This window comes from Gallinula chloropus, assembly GCF_964237585.1.
Source record: "Gallinula chloropus genome assembly, chromosome: 3".
NCBI classification, from domain to species: domain Eukaryota; kingdom Metazoa; phylum Chordata; class Aves; order Gruiformes; family Rallidae; genus Gallinula; species Gallinula chloropus.
Genome location: NC_140087.1, coordinates 85,188,319 through 85,194,296, shown reverse-complemented (window position 1 = coordinate 85,194,296; position 5,978 = coordinate 85,188,319).

Here is a 5,978-nt window from a genome sequence, read left to right as displayed (position 1 = left end):
ACCCTGCAATACAGGAAAACATCAGCACATCGCTGCAGTCATCACTGGGGTGCTGCCAGGCCCTGAGCTGTGCTGCCTCCACGGTCCCCAGTGTACAGCTGGGGGCTGCACCCCTGGACAGGGAGGGTGTCACTAGGAGGGTTTTTTGTCATTGCTGTGACAACAGACTTGATTTTTTTTTTTTTGCTTGAACTGAGCTGCTGCTCCTCCTTGTAGTGCAGCATCACACATCCCTGCCTGGCTCAGATGTGGGTGTGCCAGTATCTGGCACATCCTTGCCATGCACGGGTGCTGAAGGGAGCCCAGTGTGCAATTCCCAACAGCCAGGATAAGAATATCACAAATAAGATGGGGTGATCATTCCTAACATAGGAAGATAAGAGCTGGAAAGGCTGTGCAAAAACCCGCCCTGACCATTCTCCAGCCAGCTGGAGGACGTGTGCCCTTCATCCGGTGTCTGCATTCCTCTCCCCTTATCGCTGCGCAGCAGGAGCCGGGAGCTGGTGCCAGGGGATGTGCTGGCTGCCTGGCTTTAGGTGCCCGAGCTGAAACGTGACTGCTTGAGGAACATAAAGTAAACACAGTGTGCCTCCAGCCCCTTGTCTGGTGCCGCTCTGCACCGCGGGGGAGAAGCGCTGGGCTCTGGGGTGCGTCTCAGTCCGAGGGAAACTTCCCCTTGACTCCCGACCTGGCTCTGGTTACTTTTCCCCACCCCCTGTCCTGGGCTTCCCAAAGCAGGGAAGAAAACGCTTACTCGGGCCTTTAAAACAAAGGCTCTTTATCTCTTTTACAGCGCATTTATTTGAGTCCCCATAGGCAGGCTCCTCCCCTGCGCTGTGATAAACATGTGTCTTTTGGGCATCCGCTGCTCCGAGCTGCTTACCGTGGGGAGGGCTGATTAACGGGGCTGGGGGCTGAGGTCACTGGTATTTTGGGGCTCTGAGAAAGCTCCATCCCGAGGTCACTGGCACCAAGGGAGAAATACAGGCAGTGACAAGCGAGGCATGCCATGCTCCTGTCCCCATCTCCAGAGATGCCACAGTGCTGGTGTTGCTCCCAGGCTGCTTGCTAAGCTTTTGGGGAGGGCGGGGCTAACCCCTGGGACAGAGAGGTCCCATCTTGGATTTGGTAAGGGGAAACCCCCTGGCTGCAACCAGCTGAGCTGCAGGGGTAAGAGCTCTAGACCTGTGGGCTGCATCCTGGGGAGACGGCTGGTCCTGGGGGGATGGTGGGAATGTATCCCCTTTCCGAAGCTTAATGCTTTCCTGTATTTTGGTGATTTATCGGGAGCTGGTGTTGGGATTTCATTGCTGCCTGGCTAACTAATGACCAGCCTCAGCTAGTTCTTGTGTTTACAGTTTGGTTGAGCTTATTAGGGAAACTCCGGGGTGGTTTCAGACATGCCCCCCTGTCGCAGTGTTTCCTCTCCTTTTTATCCTCCCCGGGAGCTAGGCTGGCTGTGGATGCTCTGGGAGCAGCCACAGGGATTTTGGTGCAGGATGGTGTGAGCATCCCGCTGGTGGGAAGAGCCTTGCAGATAAGCATCTGGATCCTGTGATTGTTATCCAGAAAGGAGCAGAGGGAGGGTGAAGGCGGGGGAAGCACTAGGGATGGTCAGGGTCTGGGTAGGGGGGAGCAGAGAGGGGGCTGGAGCCTGGTTTGCAAACCCAGTGTGCTCTCAGGGGTGTGAGAGGAAGACTCCTGGCTGTGTAGTGCTGCTTCATCCCTCCCAGCCACCTGCACGGCCTGGCCTGGTCTAAGCCCAGCTGGAGGCAAGTGCAGCCTTTCCACTGACCTCACTGGGGAAACATTCCCTCCCCCCTGTTTTTGCAGGAAGGAAAGGATTGAGGAATGGAAGGCTGGGCAAGCAGAAGGATTTGAGGAGAAATGCGTACCCTCAGCTGTGGTGAAACATGAAGAACCTGTGCCTGGGATGTTAGCCTGCTCCCAGAGCCCTCCTGGGATTTCCCAAGCAGCTGGCACTGCTTTCTCACTGCCAAGACCCTACAAGGGCTCCTGCCTGGATCCGGGCTGTCACCCAACCACCTGCCCTCAGCTATGGGGGGCTGGGGCTCAGCACCCCCAAATTAAAAGCTTTAAACCTGCCCTTCCCCCCCCAAGGTTGCGCTCTGGGACCAAGGAAAAGCGCTATGCCAAGGCTCAGCTTCCATAAGCCCCTCCCGATGAAGCGGATTTGTTATGGGTGGCTTGGAGCTGTTTCCAGAGAATTCTTGGGAAAGGCTGGAAAAGCCTTGTCAGGCAGCTCTGCCTGTCAACATTGCAACACAGCCAGGGGACAGCCGGGGCTTCCTTACAGCAGGCAGGGACAACAGCCCCTGCGTGGCTCTTAAATGTGCTGTACATGCCCTGTATATCAGGCACTTAATTATCATCTTCACATGGAATGGATGGCACCAAGAGCAGCAGAGCTGTGGGGTGATGGTGTGACGCTGCTCCTGGTGTCATACCCTGGAGTGATGGTGTGACGCTGCTCCTGGTGTCATACCCTGGAGTGATGGTGTGACGCTGCTCCTGGTGTCATACCCTGGAGTGATGGTGTGACGCTGCTCCTGGTGTGTCTGTGTAACACTGCTTTTGGTGTCATCCCACTTTGCCCAGAGCCCCATCCAAATCACAAATTCCCTTCTAGACAGGGATACATTCTGCCTGCTCTTTAGTAACCTTTCAGGATGTGCCCTGCCTGCCTCCTGAGCAAGAGAAGCTTTGAATATAGGGCAGAACTCCTTTGCTTATCCTTAGCAAATTCCCAGCTTGGCTCATGGGAGTGGATTCCTGTGCCCCCCCCCCCCCCCCCCCCCCCCCCCCCCCCCCAGGTTTCTGTAGGAAAGACCCCGATAGCTGGATGGGGACTGGATGTCAGGTATCATCTTGCTGGTCTGTGTGTCTCTCAGCACTCAGGGCTGGCCAACTGTGTAGCTCGGGCTATAAATTTCACCCTGTGGTTGTGGTGCTGAGCAGGAATCATGTGCTTGACCCCTCACCCAGCTTCACAGAGGCATTTGGTCTTGATTAAAATACTGTGAAGGTGGAGAATCCACCCTGTCCCTGGACTGTCTGTCCTGGGGCAAAACAGCCCCCTGCTAAGGGGGAGAAGGGGAAGGAGTGTTTGATTTCTGTGCCATCAACCTGTGTGCACCCACCCTGGTGTCCATCTCCAGGTGTTCCAGCTGCAGCCCCTGACCAAAAAAGCCAGCATCCACATTTGGGGGGAGCCTGTATTATGGCCTGAATCCTGCCCAGGCCTTTTCTTGCTGGCACAAAGCACAGCCCTGTTTTGCTGACAGAGCATAGAGATTCCTTGTGTAAACCATCCCGTGCGTTTCTTACAGCCACAGAACTTGTGAGGGAGGAATGCTGGAGCTCTGCTGCTTCCAAATTTAAATCACAAGCTGGTCACGGTGTCTCACGTGTGGGCTGTGTGAGCTTTGGGCTGTGCGAACTTGGGGCATGTGGTTTTGGGGGTGCAGCTTTGGGGTGTGCAAGCTGAGGGCTTTAGAGCAGAAAGGGTGCTGTGCCATCCCTGCACTGTTGCCTCTTTAAGGGCCCTGGGATCCAGACCCTGAGAGTGTTTTCTGTGGAAGCCAGCTGAAAGCATCCTGAAAAGGTGATGGTTCTCTGTGCTTGCCCCAGGTTATCCCCCCTTCCTGGGATATCCCTTGTGAACCCCCTAGGGTCCCTGCAAGCCTTCTCATGCCCCACAGCTGAACTGACTGCCCATGAAGCACGTGAGCAACCTCTGTGGGTCTCGGTGCCAAAGCAGGGAGAGCAAACTGCCCCCCCAGCCCCACACGCCGTGAGAACAGGCTCTCTGGTATGAATTGAGCGCTGCTGAGATCACACTGGAAAAATACATGTTGTGGTCCTTGCTCTGTTGCCATGGCAATGAACTCTTGGTTTACATCACAGAGCCGGATTGGGTCATCCCTGGCTTGCCTGCCAGCTCAAGAAGCTCCTGTCGTCTCCAGCCATGCCCCCCCAAACCCTACCAGGCTGTTACTGGTTTACATTGGACCCCGAGGGCTGGCAGCAAGGTTGAGGGCATGGTATGCCTCTTCCCTTCTTGCTGCACCTCTTATGGGAGGGCTCCTCTTCTGCACCCTGCAGCCCTTGACCTCCTCATCCTCTTTCCCAACACCTCTGCCAGCATCTGCTGCTTCTCTGGGCCTGCTGGTGGAGAGCACCAGCACAGACTGGTGTGCAGGATGCACCCTGCACTGGGAATCTGCAGAGACCCTTGCGAGGCACCTAAGGCAAATAGACCCCTCCATGGTGCACACTCGTGTTCAGAGAGGAGAAAAATCCCCCCCAACTACCCTCAGGCTCTTAACACCTCAGCAGGGAATTGCCAAGATATTAATGATGCCTGCAAGTGAGAATATTTCCATTAAAAGACTGGCTGCATTCTTTCTCCTCACCGCTGTCTGTCTTAGCCCCAATCTAAGGAAAAGATGGATCATGCTGCTTGCAGCAGCCCCCTGAAATGCAGGGGGCACTCTGGGACCTCTTCTTGCTGTCCTTCCAGCTGACACAAAGTCCCATGCTCATGCTAGACAAAGTTCCTTTTGGATCTCTGGAAACAGCTTTAAACTGGCAAAGGGGATGGGGGAGCACAGCATAAAGGGGATGTGCTGAAGAATTCCTTTAGAGTATTCAATCATCTCTGGGTGGGATGTCAGAGGAGCTGGATGCAATGGGGGGGAGGTCTAGATGAGCCCTTTCTACCCACCCCCCTTTCTGCCCCCACCTGCTGGGTGGGATGGCAGGGTGGGCTCAGAGTGGTGATTTGTCAGGAAAAGCTTTTCCATCATGTAGCGTGGTGGGAATTAGAGGGAGCAGCCTCTTTCCTTCAGGGAAATGGTGTGAACAGATGAACTCCAACTCTTGCAAATGCTTCAAATCAGGGACAGCTTGAAAGGATTAGAGAGAAGCAGGGAGTGCTGATTCCCCCCACCCCGAGCCTCCGTCACGGCGTGCGTGTGCTTCTGTCATCCCAGCCTGGCTGGATGGCTGCCGGCTTACTAAAGGCTTACACATGATGTTTGTCATGCGTGAGTCCACGTGTGTCACAGGTGGGAGCCCCAGGGATGGTGTCTCTTGTCTAGCAGAGCCCTTCTGCTGGGAGGGAGGGTGTTTTGGCACAAGCCGAGCGTGTTGGCTGTTTCCAAGGGTGAAGCACTGCCTGTGAGCCCACAGCCACACAGCAGAGGGACTTGGGGATTGGACTTGGTGGTGTCGTGAGGTCCCTTATGACTCTGTGATTCTCTTACCAAGCCCTGCTAAGCAGGACTGTCACGTGCTGAGTTCTGGGTGGGCAGCCTGGGTGGAAGGAGAGCAGATCCTGTGGTGTCATGTTAGTCCCCAGACACTCACATCTTGGCATCCTGGATGCATTTTTGGGGCAAGCAGCGTGTTTGTACTGCTGCTCGAAGGAAGAAGGGTCCTTTGGGAGGGGCCCCCGCTTGTACACACACCCCCCCACTAAGCTGTCGTGGCTGAAACAGCAGCCCTGGCAGAGTGCCCTGCTTTGGGTGGGACGTGCCAGACAAGGGGAGCGCTTCCCTGATGCACACCAGGACCTCTTCAGATGTGAGGACTCGCTGGGCCCTTTCCAAGGGTTTTGCATGTGCGGGGCCACGGTGGAGGCCTGCAGGAGGGTGTGGAGGTCTTCCAGCCTCTGGGTTTTATGGTGCTGGTTTGTGTTTCCCAGCAAAACGGCCCAAGTGACTTTTTCCGGCTCCTCTTAGAAAGTTCAGAGGAGGGGAGAGGCATACACCAAGTCATCTTCCTCTGCTCCAGCCCTGACAGACAGACAGACACCCAGCTGCTCGGGAGCGCGGTGCAGGTGCTGCATGCTGTCCTTTCAGGTAAAGGATGAGGTTACCACTCCGTTCCACATGGAAGCAAAGATGGGCTTTTGATTAGAGGGCTGGAGCACCTCCCCTACGGAGAGAGGCTGA